Genomic DNA, 10,970 nt, shown 5'->3' with positions numbered 1-10,970 from the left:
TATATATATATATATATATATATGCATTATGCTACAAATATCCTTCAATATCCAATTCGCTCTACTCTACCTCGGAATTCATATATTTTCATATATGTTGAACGAAGGGGAATTTTTCTTTTAGTTGTTAATATTTTCGTCATCCCGTGGATTCGAACCAGCGCACCCAGGAGAAAAAATCAGGAGGACTTCAGTGAAGAGTCGGTAAACATCACTGAAGTCCCCCTCATTTCTCCTCTGTGCACTGGTTCGAATCCAGAGAGGACGAAATTATTATCAACTAAAAAAAAATTCCCTTCGGTTAACATATATGAAAATATTTGAAATCTGATGTAGAGAAATATATATATATATATATATATATATATATATATATATATATATATATATGTGTGTGTGTGTGTGTGTGTGTGTGTGTGTGTTGTGTGCGTGTGTGTGTGTGTGTGTGTGTTTTACATACGAGCAAAAATCAGCTGGAAAAAAATAAATAAAAAATAACAAAGACTTGGAGAGTTGACCAATTCTCCTAAACACGACCTAACAAAATAATACCCCATTTTGACTCCTTCATGACCTTTACGACCTTGCTGACCTGAGACATCAATAATTTCCCTGTCCCCTGTCACTTTCTCCTTCTCTTTCCTTGCTTAGTTATGCAACAAGTTGCAATTCGCAAGTGACAAAATGCAACTTGCAATAAGTGCTCATGTATTATTGACGAGCGAGATCGACCTTGCTTTCCCAGGAGTCCGGTCGACTAATACGAATCGATTCTGTCATGCGTCGACATGCCCGGGCATGGTGCCCCTTCGATAGTAACATCGAGAGAGAGAGAGGAGAGAGAGAGGGAGAGAGATATTTTCCATGCTCGAAAAGACGGGGAATTGTAGCATAGATTCTCCGTTCATATACTTTTACTTCCAGAGAGGATGGAGATGATGAATTATAATGCATCCATGGCACTTTTACAAAAAGAGAGAGAGAGAGAGAGAAATTGCCACTGAAGTTGTTCGTCTGTAAAAGATGTCATGAATTTTTTTTTATGAATAATGAGCCAAAACTCAAACGAACTGTTGAGTTTGGACATTCACGTGACGTTTATCTATCTATCATCTATCTACACACACACTATATATATATATATATATATATATATATATATATATATATATATATATATTATATAATCATAGTTCCCCCATCCAACAACCTAAATTTCTTATAGATAATGAGACTATAGTCTTTTTTTCTAGAGCCAGTAACAGCGAAGACCACTTTCCTATAAAGCCCTTCCTAGAATCTAGAAGAATCTAGATACTGGATTCCTTTCTCCGTTTTCTTATCTAGAGTAGGATTTGACTTCTAAAACTGAGTTTTTTAGCTCGGGAGCTTTGCCGGGAATTTGCCCTTATTGGGAATGAGAAGAACGGAATGAGAGAGAGAGAGAGAGAGAGAGAGAGAGAGAGAGAGGAGAGTAACATATCTGTAGATTTACCTGTGATGAGAGAATGATGTGAGTGAATTTTTCTGCATATTTACCTGAGAGAGAGAGAGAGAGAGAGAGAGAGAGAGATTTTATCTGTATATTTACCTGAAAGAGAGAGAATAACATATCCGTAGATTTGCCTGTGTGAGAGAGAGAGAGAGAGAGATTTTATCTGTATATTTACCTGAGAGAGAGAGAGAGAGAGAGAGCAACATAACCGTAGATTTACTGCAAGAGAGAGAGATAGAGAGAGCAACGTATCTGCAGATCTACCTGTGATGTGATGTGTGTGTGTGTGTGTGTGTGAGAGAGAGAGAGAGAGAGAGAGCTTCCGTCTCTCATCCTATGAAGCAACGGTAGAAGCATACTGGCCACTTTCTTCTGAGGAGAGAAAAAAGTGATAGCCCAAGTTTTTTGTTTTGTTCTATACCCATCTAGTTTTTTTTTATTGCTACAATCTTATTCTTACCATACAAGCCATGGCTTTTTTATCTAATACAACACACACACACACACACACACACACACACACACACACACACACACATATATATATATATATATATATATATATATATATATATATATATATATATAATATATGTAGATGAATAACTTGATCACGAAGTATATAAAACTTGGATGCTATGTATAAATAAAGGTTTTTTGCCACGAAGGAAAAAAATGAAAAAGCGAGATAGCCAAGTACTTTCGGTCCTGTTCGGACCCTTTACTGAGGCAAACTGATTTTACAAAGAACAACATAGTCAAAAGAAGGCTTAATATACAAACTGATACTACCAGATTAGCCATAAGGGCGATTTTCACTCTACAGAAAGGAGGAGTCGCCAGAGGCTAGCCACACCTTGAAGGATACCCGCACTAACAAGTGATTCTTCCAGAAAACAGTACATTTTTCAAAAAAACACGGGAGCATATACAATTTAATATCATGAATTTTTACACAAATTTCCCAACAAAAATTATTATTAATGAAAAGACGAAAGAAAATATAAATATAATTATATCGAGCAAGAGAAAGAGGGAGAGAGAATATCGAACCAGAGAGAGAGAGAGAGAGAGAGAGAGAGAGAGAGAGAGAGAGAGAGAGAGAAAGAAATAATAACTATATACATGTGGGACTAATTTATTAGTTGTTAATTTATTTTTAGGTCCTTCATCAAACATCTTACAAATATATGGGTCCAATGGGTACATTCCCAGACTAAGATTAGGTTGTTTTTATTAGTGATTTGTATAATTGCCGATTCCAGTAAATTTCTTGAAACATAATCATTAGATCTAGCAATTACCGATGTATCACCCCAATTATACAATGAGATTTTTCACTCAGATGGATAAACAGTGCATTTGAAATCTGGGCTGTTCTAACTGAATACATAGCTGCTTAATCCGAACACATAAATTTTTACTAGACTGACCAACGTAAAACGATGGGCAATCCTTACAAGGAATTTTGTAATGATGTTGTTATTGTTACGGGACTATTCTTAATCAGCATATCTTAATGGTATTGTTATAAGAGAACACTACATTAACATTAAACGATTTAAATATTGATTTTATGGTTTCATATCCACGAAAATAAGGTAAGCTAAGTTCATTTTTAGGCATTTCTTTTTCATTAATAGCAACATTATAAAACTTTTTGTGTGCTTTTTGATAACATAAATCAATTAAATGAGGTGGGTAGCAGAGATCATTTCCTACTTTTTTATATATTCTATTTTCTTGGTCCAGATATTGTGGACTCGTGATACGCAAAGCGCGTAGGAACATAGAAGAAAAAATTGAAATTTTAATATTAAGATGGTGGCCAGAATAAAAATGTACATATGTTATATTATTTGTGGGTTTTCTATAAATACTGAATTTGCATTGGAAAGATTCTCTATGTATTAATACATCTAGGAAAGGGATGATATTGTTATTTTCAATTTCAACAGTGAGTTTTATGGATGGCACTGAAATTATTCAATTTAGACAGTAAATCATTTACATCGATACCACCAGGTAAGACTACTAAGATATCATCGCATATCGGTACCATTTTAAGGGGATAAGTGTGATATTCGGAGGTGTTGTCTCTCAAAAAATTACATATATAAATTTGAAAGGAGAGGTGATAAAGGGTTACCCATGGCCATACCGAATATTTGTTGGTAATATTCTCCATTAAAAATAAATCTGCAATCACAAATACATAACTTAATTAAGGAAATTATGTGACAAACTGACATAGGCAATTCATGCAGTACAAGTTCATTACTTAAAATATTCTAGCACAGAGTCAATAGGGACTTTTGTAAACAAAAGACATACATCAAAAACTGACAAAAATATCGCTAGGGTTTATTACAATGTTATTTAATTTTTCCACAAGATCAAGAGACTTATGTTATCAAAAAGCACACAAAAAGTTTTATAATGTTGCTATTAATGTAAAAGAAATGCCTAAAAATGTACTTAGCTTACCATTATTTTCGTGGATTTGAAACCATAAAATCAATATTTAAATCGTTTAATGTTAATGTAGTGTTCTTCTTATAACAATACCATCATAGATATGCTGAGTTAAGAATAGTCCCCGTAACAAATAACAACGTCATTTACAAAATTCCTTGTAAGGATTGCCCATCGTTTTACGTTGGTCAGTCTAGTAAAAATTTATGTGTTCGGATTAAGCAGCATATGTATTCAGTTAGAACAGCCCAGACTTCAAATGCCACTGTTTATCCATCTGAGTGAAAAATCTCATTGTATTAATTGGGGTGATACCTCGGTAATTGCTAGATCTAATGATTATGTTTCAAGAAATTACTGGAATCGGCAATTATACAAATCACTAATAAAAACAACCTAAATCTTAGTCTGGGAATGTACCATTTGGACCCATATATTTGTAAGATGTTTATGAAGGGACCTAAAAACTAAATGAACACTAATAAATTAGTCCCACAATGTATATAGTTGTTATTTCTCAATCTCTCTCTCTCTCTCTCTCTCTCTCTCTCTCTCTCTCTCTCTCTCTCTCTCTCTCTGGTTCGATATTCTCTCTCCCTCTTTCTCTTGCTCGATATATATATATATATTTTTCTTTCGTCTTTTCATTAATAATAATTTTTGTTTGGGGGGAAAAATTTGTGTAAAAATTCATGATATTAAATTGTATTATGCTCCCCCGTTTGGGTTTTTTGTTCAAATTGGTACTGAATGTTTTTACCGTTTTCAGGAAGAAGAAGAAATCACACTTTGTTACTGGTACTGGGTATCCTTCAAGGTGTTGGCTAGCCCATTTCTGGCCGACCTCCTTCCTTGCTGGGGGGGTAGAGTGAAAAGAAAATCGCCCTTAACGGCTAATTCTGGTTAGTGTTACAGTTTGTAATTATTAAGACCCTTGCTTTTGGACTATTGTTGTTTTCTTTGTAAAATCAGTTTGCCTCAGTAAAGGGTCCGAACAGGACCGAAAGTACTTGGCTATCTCGCTTTTTTTCATTTTTTGTTCTTTTAGTTGGCCAAAAAATCCTTTTTTGTTTATATAATATACTATATATTTAGGTATAGTATATATATTTATAGATATATATATATAATAATATCTAATATAATATCCTATATATGGTGGTGTTGGTGTGTGTATATTAATCTTATTATAATATATATTATATAATATATATTTCCTACCTATATTAATAATATATATCTATCTATATATATATATTCAAGTAATCAAAGTCCAACAATTATGTAAAATGATGTTTTAAAAAATTAAAAAATACATAAAAAGACGGGAGCTTTCGTACTACTTGAATCAGTAGACCTCATCAAGGAGTAACGGCCTGATTTGAGGTTCTTACTGATACAAGTATGAACGAAAAGCTCCCGTACCTTTTGAATGGTTATTTTTTTCAATAACACTTTTACATTAAATTGTGGACTTTTGATTACTTGAAGGAGCATTTTCCAGTCCACGTTTATGGTCGATTTTTTGTTGATATATATATATTAATATATATTATATCTAATATTAATATATATATAATTATATAAATAATATAATGATAAATTCGAAGGAAGAGGGGGAGAGAGAAAGAGAGATGAGGAGGGAGAGGAAGGATAAAGATAGAGGGAGGTAATTTTTGACTGTACCAAAATAAATAATGAAAACAAATAAAAAGTAAACTCTAATTGCAATATGCTGTGGGATATTTGACCGTACCCATTTTGATGAAACCCCGGTTTTTGTTTTTTTATTTTTTTTTAATTTTTAAATTTTTAAATTTTTATTTATTCATTTTGATTTTTAACTTTAGTTTATTTAGTTTATTTATTCCATTTATTTATTTACTTTATTTTTAGCATCTAAGGTCATGGAAGCTTTTACATCATTGTTTACCTTCATAAAAAGTTGTTCGTTCCTTTCCTTTCATCTGACCCCAATTCGGGTAGAGGGCAAACCGCTTGGATTACTACCTACGGACAAAACCCCCCCTCCCCCCATCACCCCCTGTCCCCCCTCCCCCCTCCCCCATTCCCCCACCCCACACTGCCCACCGAAAATCAGTATAATTGGGTATTCGATCACGAAGTAAGTTCAGGCGATACGACAGCGGGAGGTCAGTTCCCCTCTCATCAAAGAAGCCCTAATCCTTTGAAATTGCTCTCCTCTCTCTCTCTCTCTCATCTCTCTCTTCGTCCTCTCTCTCTCTCTCATTAAAAAGAAGGCATATAAACGGCATTTCATTCTACCTAAATTTATTATGTATCTAAATTCTTTTTTCCCATAACTTGCCATATTTCATTCCAATAATATTTGAATAAACCAATAAAGAAAAAAGAAGTAACTTGAATCCTTAGGAGGAAAATGTCCCATCTTCTGATTATAAATTTTAAACTTCCTTCCTCCTAAATTTATTCTATCCTGCAAGAGTCAAATCTTGGCTAATAACTTTATCCCGTCGCTGTCCCTTTCCCACGAAGCCTTCGAAACACCCCCCTCCAAGTCCCTCCCCCAACCGCCCCTCCCCACCTCCGCACCCCAGGCGGTTTTTGAGGCAAATATGTTCCTGGACGTGGCGGCGTCTCGAGTAATGGCCGATCTATCATCGATCGCAAATAGCTTACGCTACGGCGCCTCGGAAATTAATAATAAGAATCGTACGAATTTTTAGGTCAAGTGGTATAACATACGCAATGTATATGCACAATGTATATGTATATATGGGGTCTACACACACTCAACACGCCCAATATATATGTATATTCGTTCTTCTTCCCTTTCTTTTCTTCTTCTTCCGAGAAAGTTAGCCCCAAAATACCGAACCCAGTCATTTTTTCAATTCTTTTGGTAGGGTGTTTTTAACCTTGTACATAGGTACTAATCATACGTCTTTTAAAAACTCTTGGTTGCCTTCATAACCATATTCCGACAATGTAACCAAGTAACATACAATCTTGAGAAGGCCTAAAACAACACGCCACAAATGAAATTTAACAATAAAGCGGTTTTTAAATAGAAAACTAGGATCCTAGCTAAGACAGAATCGACCCATCATGAACGTCTCGTTTGTCAAAGGCGAGCGTCCCTAAACATGAAGTCGTATTACCCCTACAGCAAACTAGTCCATTTGTGATAGACATCAAACAAAAATCATTCACAATGGCGCATCCGTCTAAAATGCTAATTATAGCAATTAGTTCCCGTCATTACCTATTACTACCTACCGCCTTTCCGTCCGGGAATTGGCGGTTCCTCTCTGGTAGGTGTGAATGAGGGAAAAAATGGGGTAACATTTAACATTTACCTTGAAATCGTGAGACATCGGCGGGCGGCCGGCGAGCCGTTTGTTCCAACAATCTGACTGGAGTTTTCCGTCCGGTTGACGTCCACGCCGGTGTCAAATCTTATCGACTGTTTATTGCCGAACTTCAGTGTCCCTGGGCGTCTGACAGATAAACAGGAAGAGAGAGAGAGAGGAAGGAGAGAGAGTGAGAGAGAGTTCATATCCGCAGGCCTGAAAAACAACCTTGGATCCAATTAATTCCAATCTGTATACTTGAAATTAAATAAGCCTAATGATAAACCATTGAAAAAAAAGCCGAATTTGTTTAATTTTTCTTAGGGAGGCTTATATTATTTTTTGCTCAAAGGTCCGGATCTTATGATAAGTTTTTTCACGAATGCTTCCTCGGAAATAAGATTTGTAGTGTGGGAATTTAATTTGGCTTTATTTGTTTTTTTTTAATTGAGTTATTTATTTTCATTGATCTATATTTATATTTCCCGTTTATATGTTTTACGGTTTTTATTTTTATTTCCCTGGATTTTTTTTTTTTGTCCCACGAAACCAATACAATCTATAAGCCTGCGGGGCATCGAATATTGCAGAAGTAAAAAGTAAAACGATTTGTCCTCCCATCTGAAAACAAAAACAAAAACTAGGAGAAGAGAGAGAGAGATTTTAAGGATTCAGATACATTAAGAAGAAACAATAAGAACTTATCTTTTTCTCGAAAACAAGGGAGCTGGAGTTGACAACTAAGTTTGGGAGAGAGAGAGAGAGAAAAGAGAGGAGATAGAGAAGTCCAGGTCAAAAAAACGGGGGGGGTCATCGATATAACTGGGTTTTGTGGTAGTTCTCATGTTTTTAATTGGTTGTATAACAATTGGCGAAAAAAAAAAAAAAAAAAAAAAAAATGCTAAGCACCAGCTCTTACGTTCAATTATAATGAAGCATAGGTCTAGAGAAGTCTTTATAGACCTTTTAGATCTAAAGAGAGTGGAAAAATGCTAAACAGAAACGTATAAAAATCAGAACAAAAATCGACTGCTCTTCCCACTGCCTCCGCTTAATTGTAGTTTTCAGCCAGACGAAGGATAAATCCACATGTAACCAATAAACAAATAAAAGCAAAATAAATTGGAAAAAAGACAAATGCGAAGAGAGTTGTTCATTTGTTTTTAATTCTAAAAATAATACACTACTGGAACGTTAGGTAAGCGTACCCCACCGTTGATAGTAAAAGTGAATGAGGTAATACACTACATGCTTTCACTGCTTAACGCATCATGACTGCTTTATCTAAAAGGCTGGCGCATATGCGCAGACATACGCATACACTACGCCAACAGACATACAACGACAGTGCTTGAAACAATTGAAGCCAAAGGTGCTTGCCAAGCAGGCAAAGTTCATCCAATAATGAGGAATGGACAGTAAAGATCCTTTGTGACCATTAGTAGGAGGATGTTTGTTTCTTTGTCGAAAATGAAATGGAATTCTGATAGCCTACAGACTTTCACCAGATAGTACCTAATAGTTTTTCATTAACTATTTTGTCTCTCAGAGATAGGTAGGTTAAATAGTTTTAACTTATTTTTGGTATAAATAGATAGTTCACAATTTCCTTGTTTTCTATCTTGAGCTTTCATCGTAAAGTTGGTATATGGATGAAATCAATGGCTTTCGTCTAACCATTCTAAACCTCTAGACCGATTATACCTACCAGAACATGTAATCGATATTTCTCCTTTGACAGGGGGCTGAAGCTAAAATGAAAAGCTGTTTAATACCCGTCCAATAAAAAAAAAAAAAAAAAAAAAAAAAAAAAAGAAAAAAAACAGGCGGTAATAATAAACAACAACATAAACTTACAACACTAATCATTGCCAATCTTTTTTGCTAGGCGTAATGAACTCACGAAGTTCCAAACTGAGGGTTAGAAGGTAACCTTTGGAACTTTACTTCGCATCCTCAACATCAACGAAAGGAAATTGTAATTAGACTGGAGTAATTTGTAGGATTTACTTAATTGGGGCTTTACAAGTTTACTAAATTTGACCAAAATAAAAAAAAAATAAAAAAAAAAAATAAATAAAATAAAGATATCAAACACTCCAGCCTCCCCAAAACAAATGAGAAAATCCAAAAAGGGATTTGGGCGCCGCTTATATCGGAACCTGACAATGGTTACTAATTCCCAATGCCAGCGTCGATTTTATCATTCATATCAATCATTCGAAATCATAATCAAAATCATATTATTGCTGTTTTACGTTTTCGACAAATTACAAGGAAAGAAATGGAATCCAGTCGAGATTAGTCCCCTGGTATTCGACGAGGGATTGGTGGGCGCCTCTGTTGTATTATAAGCGCATTAGCGATGGCATTACCAGTACCAACTTTGGCGAATATAATTACTATGTTAAGATCATTCTCCTTGTTTGTTGCCGTGGCTATCTAACGAGAGAGAGAGAGGAGAGAGAGAAGTAGAGAGAGAGAGAAGAAGAGAGAGAGAAGAATGGTCCTATCAACTGGGAATCCGGCTTTGGTTTAGGCTACAACTCGGTCTAATTTCTTACCCTGTGTTGCTTTATTCTCTCTCTCTCTCCTTTTCCTTCTCTCAAGGGTCCTCTGTCTCTCTCTCTGTCTCCTCCCTTCTTCTCTCTTCTCTCTCTTCTCTCTTCCTGCGTTTTTTTTTAGCAAGTAAAGATTCATTAAGGATACCTCGTGTTATTTTTAAGGCTTTTTCTCTCTGTCTCTCTCTCAACATTGTTTTTCGCTTTCTCTCAGTAATATCACCTTGACATTTTCCTCTGCTATGCTTACGTAAACTTCTCTCCTTCCTCTCCTTGTTTCCTTTTACTTTTGCCTTTACCTTGAATGGCTAGCTCTTCCTTTCCCTCATTCTGCTTATTCCCCAGAATTACTTCCTGTCCCCCAAAGAATATAAAAATCCATAGGGAATATGATTGTTTTGGTTTCAAAATCAGTTTCTGGTTCTTGTTGCCAACGCAGGCCGTTTGTCTTAGAGCCCTCTAGGCTAAAATTAAGTTAGTTGCCCTAAATAAACAGGGGTTGAGTGGGGTGGCGGGGTTAAGGTTCAAAGTTTTTGTTAAAAGGGTTAAGGCTCGTTGAGGAATCTCTAGGCGTCTGGACAAAGTCCTAGTCAAGGACGTGAAAAGACCTTGGTTTTCCTTATAGGCTTTGAAACCATAAGTTCCAAGGCAAGTAGGCCATATGTCTCCATAATGGTATTGCAACCATTAGCCCTATAGCGCAAGACTTCGGGGGGGCCCTGGAAATTTAATGCGATTTTACTAGGGGCATACTGACCACTTCGTCCTCCGATTTGATGAGGCCTATTGAGACCCTCTCCAAATTTTGAAATATTGTCCTAATATCAGTAACAAACTGCTTGCCGCCTCCAAACTGAAAGTTGTTGAACGTATTCGTAGAGACTTCTTTCTCTGCCCATATTGTGATAGTTCCAGTACGTCATTCTCAAGATATTATCTTGTTTGAAAAGTCTTGATAATAAAGAGCAAGGAGGAAATATTCCTTCCGTTTTTACGGTATATTTGCATGAAGTGAGGTTGCTACTCCCACCCCAAGATGCATGGGGATTCAGTGGTTGCTGACGGGTGTTCAAAGCTTGCAATGTAAAAGAGAGAGAGAGATAG

The sequence above is a fragment of the Macrobrachium nipponense genome, chromosome 10, assembly GCF_015104395.2.
Source record: "Macrobrachium nipponense isolate FS-2020 chromosome 10, ASM1510439v2, whole genome shotgun sequence".
Classification (NCBI taxonomy): Eukaryota; Metazoa; Arthropoda; class Malacostraca; order Decapoda; family Palaemonidae; genus Macrobrachium; species Macrobrachium nipponense.
The sequence above is the reverse complement of the archived record's forward strand: the minus strand, read 5'-3'. Positions refer to the sequence as shown.